This window comes from Hyla sarda, unplaced genomic scaffold (genome assembly GCF_029499605.1).
Source record: "Hyla sarda isolate aHylSar1 unplaced genomic scaffold, aHylSar1.hap1 scaffold_178, whole genome shotgun sequence".
NCBI lineage: Eukaryota > Metazoa > Chordata > Amphibia > Anura > Hylidae > Hyla > Hyla sarda.
Window position 1 is genome coordinate 413,560 of NW_026608424.1, and position 13,546 is coordinate 427,105.

The 13,546-nt window shown below is 46.0% G+C and overlaps 6 non-coding genes across 6 annotated transcripts; all 6 read left to right on the forward strand.

The window, feature by feature from the left end:
- The first annotated feature begins 1,467 nt into the window (after positions 1–1,467).
- Positions 1,468–1,658, forward strand: LOC130313625 (U2 spliceosomal RNA). The gene has a single exon (XR_008861522.1). It is a non-coding gene; the product is annotated as a U2 spliceosomal RNA (small nuclear RNA).
- Positions 1,659–3,744: 2,086 nt separating this feature from the next.
- Positions 3,745–3,935, forward strand: LOC130313626 (U2 spliceosomal RNA). The gene has a single exon (XR_008861523.1). It is a non-coding gene; the product is annotated as a U2 spliceosomal RNA (small nuclear RNA).
- A 2,087-nt stretch (positions 3,936–6,022) lies between these two features.
- Positions 6,023–6,213, forward strand: LOC130313627 (U2 spliceosomal RNA). Its single transcript, XR_008861524.1, has one exon. It is a non-coding gene; the product is annotated as a U2 spliceosomal RNA (small nuclear RNA).
- Positions 6,214–8,304: 2,091 nt separating this feature from the next.
- LOC130313629 (U2 spliceosomal RNA) lies at positions 8,305–8,495 on the forward strand. The gene has a single exon (XR_008861525.1). It is a non-coding gene; the product is annotated as a U2 spliceosomal RNA (small nuclear RNA).
- A 2,090-nt stretch (positions 8,496–10,585) lies between these two features.
- Positions 10,586–10,776, forward strand: LOC130313630 (U2 spliceosomal RNA). The gene has a single exon (XR_008861526.1). It is a non-coding gene; the product is annotated as a U2 spliceosomal RNA (small nuclear RNA).
- Positions 10,777–12,862: 2,086 nt separating this feature from the next.
- LOC130313631 (U2 spliceosomal RNA) lies at positions 12,863–13,053 on the forward strand. The gene has a single exon (XR_008861527.1). It is a non-coding gene; the product is annotated as a U2 spliceosomal RNA (small nuclear RNA).
- Positions 13,054–13,546: the final 493 nt, after the last annotated feature.

Consider the following 13,546-nt stretch of genomic DNA (forward strand, 5'->3'; position numbering starts at 1 on the left):
GTACAGAGGGTTAGGCTATGCTATTGTGCACCTACCTGATGCATCAGAAGGTGCGAGGCCCTTGCTAAATTCTGTGCACAGACTTTGAGATCTATGCTTTAGACTGTATCTAAACCTGCTCCAACATGGACTGACATTCTGGCCTACTTTCAGCCGATGCGACTTGTCTGTCGCTGAACAGTCGCTTTTTATGTATTCAGCACCTATGTATAATGTTGTAAAAATGCTCTAGAAGCTAAAGTCGCAGAAATGTCACACATATTTGGCCTGCAACTTTCTGTGCGACAAATTCAGACAGGAAAAATCAGTATAAATCCTTAGAAAATTATCCCCCAGTGTCTCCATCTGCTGGCGGTATTGAATAAGCATTGCTGCACTGATGGGGTATGCATTAGACGAAAAAAAAGAAGAAAAAGAAGAATAATACGCCCAGAAAAGAGGCGAAAAGGAGAAAAACGTAAAAAAACGTGAAAAAAAAGTAAGAGGAAGAGAAGGGAAAAAAAGGTGGAAATGGGTTTAAAAGTGATTTCGGCGGAGAAATATATATATATATATATATATATATATATATATATATATATATATATATATATATGCGCACACACACACATAGATATAAACGTATTCTCCGTTGAGATATTGCAGCCGCTGCTGTGTCCAGGCCCAGGAGCCTTAGCACTGTGCTGTGATGTCACTCAATACCACTGACATCACTAGGTGTAAACAACATCTCTCCTTTGCTGTGTATGTGACTATGGAGCTGTTTGGTGATGTCGTCTATTACGGCCTTCATAGAAGCAACAGGAGATTGTTGCATCCATCTTGAACCCTCAGAACTACAGTGCTATGATGTCACTCACTTCCACAGGCCTTGCAGAGTGTAAACAACAACAACCCAGCTTTGTTGTGTATGTAACCATAGGGATTTGTGATGTCACCTAGAACCTTCACAGCAGCGACAGCTTTATGAGGAGCATCAGCACTGCTCTGCCTGAGCAGAACCATCACCGCCATAGGTTGTCAAATAACCCGGATTTAACCCACACAGGTAAGTCCAATGGGGTGCAGGCATGTCCTCTATGCTTACAGCTTCCCGTGGGTGTTGGTTTGATACCGTTTGGGGACAGCCAAGGAGGCATCTGCAGGCAACAAAGGTAGGTGTGTGCTTGTGTGTGTGTTTCCTATGCAGATCCTAAGCCCAGTGTCACATGCAAGTAGGAGGAGTAAGAAGGGTTCCTGGCAAATCCGGGTTATGGATTGCATTTAAAAAGGCCCCGTGGGAGTGCAATGGGCCCCTGTCTTGCTGCTTAGCAATAATGGTATGGGTTTAGGTTCTGCTGTGTGTACTGGTGGTTGACTGCCCCCCAGCCCAGAGTGTGCATGGAAAATTGTCTGGCAGCCTCCCTGACAGCAAGCAGTGATAGTGCCCATGAAGGGGACCTTGTTGGGCCCGCCCCTTTCACGGTTATCGCTTCTCGGCCTTTTGGCTAAGATCAAGTGTAGTATCTGTTCTTATCAGTTTAATATCTGATACGTCCCCTATCTGGGGACCATATATTAAATGGATTTTTGAGAACGGGGGCCGATTTCGAAGCTTGCTTCCGTCGCCCTATGCATTGACCCGATATGGCAGTATCTTCGGGTACAGTGCACCACCCCCTTACAGGGTTAAAAAGAAAGATTCCTACTTTCATTGCTACCTGCTTGCTGGCTAGCCAGCTAGCCAGCCCTGTGGGCCTTGCTGCTGCTGCAGCCAAAAAACAAAAGGTGGTGCTGCTGCTGCTTCTGCTGCTTCTGCTTCTGCTTGTGTCTGGCCCCTGTTGGAGCGTCCAGGCACAGGACTTCTGCTGCTGCTGACTAAATGGCCTCCTTAATTGGATCATTTGAGTAGCCAGCACACCTGTGCAGGTAGGGCATGACATGATAGGCAGCTGCCTTGATAGCGGGTGGGTGCTGAATGTTCCTAATTGACAAAATAAGATTAATGCTTATGAAGAAATATAAAATCTCATCCCTTCCCCAATATCGCGCCACACCCCTACCCCTTAATTCCCTGGTTGAACTTGATGGACATATGTCTTTTTTCGACCGTACTAACTATGTAACTATGTAACATAACATGGGGGGGGGGGGGTCTCCTGGCTGTTCACACAGGTGTGTCATTGCTGTACATTGACCATGCATTGCTTCTGTGGTATTGCAAAGGCAAAGACAAATGCTTCCAGCCATCCATTGCACTAATGGATTGGTCATCAGCTGGCTGTCTATGTCCCGCATCAATATAGACCAAAGTACAGAGGGTTAGGCTATGCTATTGTGCACCTACCTGATGCATCAGAAGGTGCGAGGCCCTTGCTAAATTCTGTGCACAGACTTTGAGATCTATGCTTTAGACTGTATCTAAACCTGCTCCAACATGGACTGACATTCTGGCCTACTTTCAGCCGATGCGACTTGTCTGTCGCTGAACAGTCGCTTTTTATGTATTCAGCACCTATGTATAATGTTGTAAAAATGCTCTAGAAGCTAAAGTCGCAGAAATGTCACACATATTTGGCCTGCAACTTTCTGTGCGACAAATTCAGACAGGAAAAATCAGTATAAATCCTTAGAAAATTATCCCCCAGTGTCTCCATCTGCTGGCGGTATTGAATAAGCATTGCTGCACTGATGGGGTATGCATTAGACGAAAAAAAAGAAGAAAAAGAAGAATAATACGCCCAGAAAAGAGGCGAAAAGGAGAAAAACGTAAAAAAACGTGAAAAAAAAGTAAGAGGAAGAGAAGGGAAAAAAAGGTGGAAATGGGTTTAAAAGTGATTTCGGCGGAGAAATATATATATATATATATATATATATATATATATATATATATGCGCACACACACACATAGATATAAACGTATTCTCCGTTGAGATATTGCAGCCGCTGCTGTGTCCAGGCCCAGGAGCCTTAGCACTGTGCTGTGATGTCACTCAATACCACTGACATCACTAGGTGTAAACAACATCTCTCCTTTGCTGTGTATGTGACTATGGAGCTGTTTGGTGATGTCGTCTATTACGGCCTTCATAGAAGCAACAGGAGATTGTTGCATCCATCTTGAACCCTCAGAACTACAGTGCTATGATGTCACTCACTTCCACAGGCCTTGCAGAGTGTAAACAACAACAACCCAGCTTTGTTGTGTATGTAACCATAGGGATTTGTGATGTCACCTAGAACCTTCACAGCAGCGACAGCTTTATGAGGAGCATCAGCACTGCTCTGCCTGAGCAGAACCATCACCGCCATAGGTTGTCAAATAACCCGGATTTAACCCACACAGGTAAGTCCAATGGGGTGCAGGCATGTCCTCTATGCTTACAGCTTCCCGTGGGTGTTGGTTTGATACCGTTTGGGGACAGCCAAGGAGGCATCTGCAGGCAACAAAGGTAGGTGTGTGCTTGTGTGTGTGTTTCCTATGCAGATCCTAAGCCCAGTGTCACATGCAAGTAGGAGGAGTAAGAAGGGTTCCTGGCAAATCCGGGTTATGGATTGCATTTAAAAAGGCCCCGTGGGAGTGCAATGGGCCCCTGTCTTGCTGCTTAGCAATAATGGTATGGGTTTAGGTTCTGCTGTGTGTACTGGTGGTTGACTGCCCCCCAGCCCAGAGTGTGCATGGAAAATTGTCTGGCAGCCTCCCTGACAGCAAGCAGTGATAGTGCCCATGAAGGGGACCTTGTTGGGCCCGCCCCTTTCACGGTTATCGCTTCTCGGCCTTTTGGCTAAGATCAAGTGTAGTATCTGTTCTTATCAGTTTAATATCTGATACGTCCCCTATCTGGGGACCATATATTAAATGGATTTTTGAGAACGGGGGCCGATTTCGAAGCTTGCTTCCGTCGCCCTATGCATTGACCCGATATGGCAGTATCTTCGGGTACAGTGCACCACCCCCTTACAGGGTTAAAAAGAAAGATTCCTACTTTCATTGCTACCTGCTTGCTGGCTAGCCAGCTAGCCAGCCCTGTGGGCCTTGCTGCTGCTGCAGCCAAAAAACAAAAGGTGGTGCTGCTGCTGCTTCTGCTGCTTCTGCTTCTGCTTGTGTCTGGCCCCTGTTGGAGCGTCCAGGCACAGGACTTCTGCTGCTGCTGACTAAATGGCCTCCTTAATTGGATCATTTGAGTAGCCAGCACACCTGTGCAGGTAGGGCATGACATGATAGGCAGCTGCCTTGATAGCGGGTGGGTGATGAATGTTCCTAATTGACAAAATAAGATTAATGCTTATGAAGAAATATAAAATCTCATCCCTTCCCCAATATCGCGCCACACCCCTACCCCTTAATTCCCTGGTTGAACTTGATGGACATATGTCTTTTTTCGACCGTACTAACTATGTAACTATGTAACATAACATGGGGGGGGGGGTCTCCTGGCTGTTCACACAGGTGTGTCATTGCTGTACATTGACCATGCATTGCTTCTGTGGTATTGCAAAGGCAAAGACAAATGCTTCCAGCCATCCATTGCACTAATGGATTGGTCATCAGCTGGCTGTCTATGTCCCGCATCAATATAGACCAAAGTACAGAGGGTTAGGCTATGCTATTGTGCACCTACCTGATGCATCAGAAGGTGCGAGGCCCTTGCTAAATTCTGTGCACAGACTTTGAGATCTATGCTTTAGACTGTATCTAAACCTGCTCCAACATGGACTGACATTCTGGCCTACTTTCAGCCGATGCGACTTGTCTGTCGCTGAACAGTCGCTTTTTATGTATTCAGCACCTATGTATAATGTTGTAAAAATGCTCTAGAAGCTAAAGTCGCAGAAATGTCACACATATTTGGCCTGCAACTTTCTGTGCGACAAATTCAGACAGGAAAAATCAGTATAAATCCTTAGAAAATTATCCCCCAGTGTCTCCATCTGCTGGCGGTATTGAATAAGCATTGCTGCACTGATGGGGTATGCATTAGACGAAAAAAAAGAAGAAAAAGAAGAATAATACGCCCAGAAAAGAGGCGAAAAGGAGAAAAACGTAAAAAAACGTGAAAAAAAAGTAAGAGGAAGAGAAGGGAAAAAAAGGTGGAAATGGGTTTAAAAGTGATTTCGGCGGAGAAATATATATATATATATATATATATATATATATATATATATATATATGCGCACACACACACATAGATATAAACGTATTCTCCGTTGAGATATTGCAGCCGCTGCTGTGTCCAGGCCCAGGAGCCTTAGCACTGTGCTGTGATGTCACTCAATACCACTGACATCACTAGGTGTAAACAACATCTCTCCTTTGCTGTGTATGTGACTATGGAGCTGTTTGGTGATGTCGTCTATTACGGCCTTCATAGAAGCAACAGGAGATTGTTGCATCCATCTTGAACCCTCAGAACTACAGTGCTATGATGTCACTCACTTCCACAGGCCTTGCAGAGTGTAAACAACAACAACCCAGCTTTGTTGTGTATGTAACCATAGGGATTTGTGATGTCACCTAGAACCTTCACAGCAGCGACAGCTTTATGAGGAGCATCAGCACTGCTCTGCCTGAGCAGAACCATCACCGCCATAGGTTGTCAAATAACCCGGTTTAACCCACACAGGTAAGTCCAATGGGGTGCAGGCATGTCCTCTATGCTTACAGCTTCCCGTGGGTGTTGGTTTGATACCGTTTGGGGACAGCCAAGGAGGCATCTGCAGGCAACAAAGGTAGGTGTGTGCTTGTGTGTGTGTTTCCTATGCAGATCCTAAGCCCAGTGTCACATGCAAGTAGGAGGAGTAAGAAGGGTTCCTGGCAAATCCGGGTTATGGATTGCATTTAAAAAGGCCCCGTGGGAGTGCAATGGGCCCCTGTCTTGCTGCTTAGCAATAATGGTATGGGTTTAGGTTCTGCTGTGTGTACTGGTGGTTGACTGCCCCCCAGCCCAGAGTGTGCATGGAAAATTGTCTGGCAGCCTCCCTGACAGCAAGCAGTGATAGTGCCCATGAAGGGGACCTTGTTGGGCCCGCCCCTTTCACGGTTATCGCTTCTCGGCCTTTTGGCTAAGATCAAGTGTAGTATCTGTTCTTATCAGTTTAATATCTGATACGTCCCCTATCTGGGGACCATATATTAAATGGATTTTTGAGAACGGGGGCCGATTTCGAAGCTTGCTTCCGTCGCCCTATGCATTGACCCGATATGGCAGTATCTTCGGGTACAGTGCACCACCCCCTTACAGGGTTAAAAAGAAAGATTCCTACTTTCATTGCTACCTGCTTGCTGGCTAGCCAGCTAGCCAGCCCTGTGGGCCTTGCTGCTGCTGCAGCCAAAAAACAAAAGGTGGTGCTGCTGCTGCTTCTGCTGCTTCTGCTTCTGCTTGTGTCTGGCCCCTGTTGGAGCGTCCAGGCACAGGACTTCTGCTGCTGCTGACTAAATGGCCTCCTTAATTGGATCATTTGAGTAGCCAGCACACCTGTGCAGGTAGGGCATGACATGATAGGCAGCTGCCTTGATAGCGGGTGGGTGCTGAATGTTCCTAATTGACAAAATAAGATTAATGCTTATGAAGAAATATAAAATCTCATCCCTTCCCCAATATCGCGCCACACCCCTACCCCTTAATTCCCTGGTTGAACTTGATGGACATATGTCTTTTTTCGACCGTACTAACTATGTAACTATGTAACATAACATGGGGGGGGGGGGTCTCCTGGCTGTTCACACAGGTGTGTCATTGCTGTACATTGACCATGCATTGCTTCTGTGGTATTGCAAAGGCAAAGACAAATGCTTCCAGCCATCCATTGCACTAATGGATTGGTCATCAGCTGGCTGTCTATGTCCCGCATCAATATAGACCAAAGTACAGAGGGTTAGGCTATGCTATTGTGCACCTACCTGATGCATCAGAAGGTGCGAGGCCCTTGCTAAATTCTGTGCACAGACTTTGAGATCTATGCTTTAGACTGTATCTAAACCTGCTCCAACATGGACTGACATTCTGGCCTACTTTCAGCCGATGCGACTTGTCTGTCGCTGAACAGTCGCTTTTTATGTATTCAGCACCTATGTATAATGTTGTAAAAATGCTCTAGAAGCTAAAGTCGCAGAAATGTCACACATATTTGGCCTGCAACTTTCTGTGCGACAAATTCAGACAGGAAAAATCAGTATAAATCCTTAGAAAATTATCCCCCAGTGTCTCCATCTGCTGGCGGTATTGAATAAGCATTGCTGCACTGATGGGGTATGCATTAGACGAAAAAAAAGAAGAAAAAGAAGAATAATACGCCCAGAAAAGAGGCGAAAAGGAGAAAAACGTAAAAAAACGTGAAAAAAAAGTAAGAGGAAGAGAAGGGAAAAAAAGGTGGAAATGGGTTTAAAAGTGATTTCGGCGGAGAAATATATATATATATATATATATATATATATATATATATATATATATATGCGCACACACACACATAGATATAAACGTATTCTCCGTTGAGATATTGCAGCCGCTGCTGTGTCCAGGCCCAGGAGCCTTAGCACTGTGCTGTGATGTCACTCAATACCACTGACATCACTAGGTGTAAACAACATCTCTCCTTTGCTGTGTATGTGACTATGGAGCTGTTTGGTGATGTCGTCTATTACGGCCTTCATAGAAGCAACAGGAGATTGTTGCATCCATCTTGAACCCTCAGAACTACAGTGCTATGATGTCACTCACTTCCACAGGCCTTGCAGAGTGTAAACAACAACAACCCAGCTTTGTTGTGTATGTAACCATAGGGATTTGTGATGTCACCTAGAACCTTCACAGCAGCGACAGCTTTATGAGGAGCATCAGCACTGCTCTGCCTGAGCAGAACCATCACCGCCATAGGTTGTCAAATAACCCGGATTTAACCCACACAGGTAAGTCCAATGGGGTGCAGGCATGTCCTCTATGCTTACAGCTTCCCGTGGGTGTTGGTTTGATACCGTTTGGGGACAGCCAAGGAGGCATCTGCAGGCAACAAAGGTAGGTGTGTGCTTGTGTGTGTGTTTCCTATGCAGATCCTAAGCCCAGTGTCACATGCAAGTAGGAGGAGTAAGAAGGGTTCCTGGCAAATCCGGGTTATGGATTGCATTTAAAAAGGCCCCGTGGGAGTGCAATGGGCCCCTGTCTTGCTGCTTAGCAATAATGGTATGGGTTTAGGTTCTGCTGTGTGTACTGGTGGTTGACTGCCCCCCAGCCCAGAGTGTGCATGGAAAATTGTCTGGCAGCCTCCCTGACAGCAAGCAGTGATAGTGCCCATGAAGGGGACCTTGTTGGGCCCGCCCCTTTCACGGTTATCGCTTCTCGGCCTTTTGGCTAAGATCAAGTGTAGTATCTGTTCTTATCAGTTTAATATCTGATACGTCCCCTATCTGGGGACCATATATTAAATGGATTTTTGAGAACGGGGGCCGATTTCGAAGCTTGCTTCCGTCGCCCTATGCATTGACCCGATATGGCAGTATCTTCGGGTACAGTGCACCACCCCCTTACAGGGTTAAAAAGAAAGATTCCTACTTTCATTGCTACCTGCTTGCTGGCTAGCCAGCTAGCCAGCCCTGTGGGCCTTGCTGCTGCTGCAGCCAAAAAACAAAAGGTGGTGCTGCTGCTGCTTCTGCTGCTTCTGCTTCTGCTTGTGTCTGGCCCCTGTTGGAGCGTCCAGGCACAGGACTTCTGCTGCTGCTGACTAAATGGCCTCCTTAATTGGATCATTTGAGTAGCCAGCACACCTGTGCAGGTAGGGCATGACATGATAGGCAGCTGCCTTGATAGCGGGTGGGTGATGAATGTTCCTAATTGACAAAATAAGATTAATGCTTATGAAGAAATATAAAATCTCATCCCTTCCCCAATATCGCGCCACACCCCTACCCCTTAATTCCCTGGTTGAACTTGATGGACATATGTCTTTTTTCGACCGTACTAACTATGTAACTATGTAACATAACATGGGGGGGGGGGTCTCCTGGCTGTTCACACAGGTGTGTCATTGCTGTACATTGACCATGCATTGCTTCTGTGGTATTGCAAAGGCAAAGACAAATGCTTCCAGCCATCCATTGCACTAATGGATTGGTCATCAGCTGGCTGTCTATGTCCCGCATCAATATAGACCAAAGTACAGAGGGTTAGGCTATGCTATTGTGCACCTACCTGATGCATCAGAAGGTGCGAGGCCCTTGCTAAATTCTGTGCACAGACTTTGAGATCTATGCTTTAGACTGTATCTAAACCTGCTCCAACATGGACTGACATTCTGGCCTACTTTCAGCCGATGCGACTTGTCTGTCGCTGAACAGTCGCTTTTTATGTATTCAGCACCTATGTATAATGTTGTAAAAATGCTCTAGAAGCTAAAGTCGCAGAAATGTCACACATATTTGGCCTGCAACTTTCTGTGCGACAAATTCAGACAGGAAAAATCAGTATAAATCCTTAGAAAATTATCCCCCAGTGTCTCCATCTGCTGGCGGTATTGAATAAGCATTGCTGCACTGATGGGGTATGCATTAGACGAAAAAAAAGAAGAAAAAGAAGAAGAATACGCCCAGAAAAGAGGCGAAAAGGAGAAAAACGTAAAAAAACGTGAAAAAAAAGTAAGAGGAAGAGAAGGGAAAAAAAGGTGGAAATGGGTTTAAAAGTGATTTCGGCGGAGAAATATATATATATATATATATATATATATATATATATATATATATATATGCGCACACACACACATAGATATAAACGTATTCTCCGTTGAGATATTGCAGCCGCTGCTGTGTCCAGGCCCAGGAGCCTTAGCACTGTGCTGTGATGTCACTCAATACCACTGACATCACTAGGTGTAAACAACATCTCTCCTTTGCTGTGTATGTGACTATGGAGCTGTTTGGTGATGTCGTCTATTACGGCCTTCATAGAAGCAACAGGAGATTGTTGCATCCATCTTGAACCCTCAGAACTACAGTGCTATGATGTCACTCACTTCCACAGGCCTTGCAGAGTGTAAACAACAACAACCCAGCTTTGTTGTGTATGTAACCATAGGGATTTGTGATGTCACCTAGAACCTTCACAGCAGCGACAGCTTTATGAGGAGCATCAGCACTGCTCTGCCTGAGCAGAACCATCACCGCCATAGGTTGTCAAATAACCCGGATTTAACCCACACAGGTAAGTCCAATGGGGTGCAGGCATGTCCTCTATGCTTACAGCTTCCCGTGGGTGTTGGTTTGATACCGTTTGGGGACAGCCAAGGAGGCATCTGCAGGCAACAAAGGTAGGTGTGTGCTTGTGTGTGTGTTTCCTATGCAGATCCTAAGCCCAGTGTCACATGCAAGTAGGAGGAGTAAGAAGGGTTCCTGGCAAATCCGGGTTATGGATTGCATTTAAAAAGGCCCCGTGGGAGTGCAATGGGCCCCTGTCTTGCTGCTTAGCAATAATGGTATGGGTTTAGGTTCTGCTGTGTGTACTGGTGGTTGACTGCCCCCCAGCCCAGAGTGTGCATGGAAAATTGTCTGGCAGCCTCCCTGACAGCAAGCAGTGATAGTGCCCATGAAGGGGACCTTGTTGGGCCCGCCCCTTTCACGGTTATCGCTTCTCGGCCTTTTGGCTAAGATCAAGTGTAGTATCTGTTCTTATCAGTTTAATATCTGATACGTCCCCTATCTGGGGACCATATATTAAATGGATTTTTGAGAACGGGGGCCGATTTCGAAGCTTGCTTCCGTCGCCCTATGCATTGACCCGATATGGCAGTATCTTCGGGTACAGTGCACCACCCCCTTACAGGGTTAAAAAGAAAGATTCCTACTTTCATTGCTACCTGCTTGCTGGCTAGCCAGCTAGCCAGCCCTGTGGGCCTTGCTGCTGCTGCAGCCAAAAAACAAAAGGTGGTGCTGCTGCTGCTTCTGCTGCTTCTGCTTCTGCTTGTGTCTGGCCCCTGTTGGAGCGTCCAGGCACAGGACTTCTGCTGCTGCTGACTAAATGGCCTCCTTAATTGGATCATTTGAGTAGCCAGCACACCTGTGCAGGTAGGGCATGACATGATAGGCAGCTGCCTTGATAGCGGGTGGGTGCTGAATGTTCCTAATTGACAAAATAAGATTAATGCTTATGAAGAAATATAAAATCTCATCCCTTCCCCAATATCGCGCCACACCCCTACCCCTTAATTCCCTGGTTGAACTTGATGGACATATGTCTTTTTTCGACCGTACTAACTATGTAACTATGTAACATAACATGGGGGGGGGGGGGTCTCCTGGCTGTTCACACAGGTGTGTCATTGCTGTACATTGACCATGCATTGCTTCTGTGGTATTGCAAAGGCAAAGACAAATGCTTCCAGCCATCCATTGCACTAATGGATTGGTCATCAGCTGGCTGTCTATGTCCCGCATCAATATAGACCAAAGTACAGAGGGTTAGGCTATGCTATTGTGCACCTACCTGATGCATCAGAAGGTGCGAGGCCCTTGCTAAATTCTGTGCACAGACTTTGAGATCTATGCTTTAGACTGTATCTAAACCTGCTCCAACATGGACTGACATTCTGGCCTACTTTCAGCCGATGCGACTTGTCTGTCGCTGAACAGTCGCTTTTTATGTATTCAGCACCTATGTATAATGTTGTAAAAATGCTCTAGAAGCTAAAGTCGCAGAAATGTCACACATATTTGGCCTGCAACTTTCTGTGCGACAAATTCAGACAGGAAAAATCAGTATAAATCCTTAGAAAATTATCCCCCAGTGTCTCCATCTGCTGGCGGTATTGAATAAGCATTGCTGCACTGATGGGGTATGCATTAGACGAAAAAAAAGAAGAAAAAGAAGAATAATACGCCCAGAAAAGAGGCGAAAAGGAGAAAAACGTAAAAAAACGTGAAAAAAAAGTAAGAGGAAGAGAAGGGAAAAAAAGGTGGAAATGGGTTTAAAAGTGATTTCGGCGGAGAAATATATATATATATATATATATATATATATATATATATATATGCGCACACACACACATAGATATAAACGTATTCTCCGTTGAGATATTGCAGCCGCTGCTGTGTCCAGGCCCAGGAGCCTTAGCACTGTGCTGTGATGTCACTCAATACCACTGACATCACTAGGTGTAAACAACATCTCTCCTTTGCTGTGTATGTGACTATGGAGCTGTTTGGTGATGTCGTCTATTACGGCCTTCATAGAAGCAACAGGAGATTGTTGCATCCATCTTGAACCCTCAGAACTACAGTGCTATGATGTCACTCACTTCCACAGGCCTTGCAGAGTGTAAACAACAACAACCCAGCTTTGTTGTGTATGTAACCATAGGGATTTGTGATGTCACCTAGAACCTTCACAGCAGCGACAGCTTTATGAGGAGCATCAGCACTGCTCTGCCTGAGCAGAACCATCACCGCCATAGGTTGTCAAATAACCCGGATTTAACCCACACAGGTAAGTCCAATGGGGTGCAGGCATGTCCTCTATGCTTACAGCTTCCCGTGGGTGTTGGTTTGATACCGTTTGGGGACAGCCAAGGAGGCATCTGCAGGCAACAAAGGTAGGTGTGTGCTTGTGTGTGTGTTTCCTATGCAGATCCTAAGCCCAGTGTCACATGCAAGTAGGAGGAGTAAGAAGGGTTCCTGGCAAATCCGGGTTATGGATTGCATTTAAAAAGGCCCCGTGGGAGTGCAATGGGCCCCTGTCTTGCTGCTTAGCAATAATGGTATGGGTTTAGGTTCTGCTGTGTGTACTGGTGGTTGACTGCCCCCCAGCCCAGAGTGTGCATGGAAAATTGTCTGGCAGCCTCCCTGACAGCAAGCAGTGATAGTGCCCATGAAGGGGACCTTGTTGGGCCCGCCCCTTTCACGGTTATCGCTTCTCGGCCTTTTGGCTAAGATCAAGTGTAGTATCTGTTCTTATCAGTTTAATATCTGATACGTCCCCTATCTGGGGACCATATATTAAATGGATTTTTGAGAACGGGGGCCGATTTCGAAGCTTGCTTCCGTCGCCCTATGCATTGACCCGATATGGCAGTATCTTCGGGTACAGTGCACCACCCCCTTACAGGGTTAAAAAGAAAGATTCCTACTTTCATTGCTACCTGCTTGCTGGCTAGCCAGCTAGCCAGCCCTGTGGGCCTTGCTGCTGCTGCAGCCAAAAAACAAAAGGTGGTGCTGCTGCTGCTTCTGCTGCTTCTGCTTCTGCTGCTTCTGCTTCTGCTTGTGTCTGGCCCCTGTTGGAGCGTCCAGGCACAGGACTTCTGCTGCTGCTGACTAAATGGCCTCCTTAATTGGATCATTTGAGTAGCCAGCACACCTGTGCAGGTAGGGCATGACATGATAGGCAGCTGCCTTGATAGCGGGTGGGTGCTGAATGTTCCTAATTGACAAAATAAGATTAATGCTTATGAAGAAATATAAAATCTCATCCCTTCCCCAATATCGCGCCACACCCCTACCCCTTAATTCCCTGGTTGAACTTGATGGACATATGTCTTTTTTCGACCGTACTAACTATGTAACTATGTAACATAACATGGGGGGGGGGGGTCT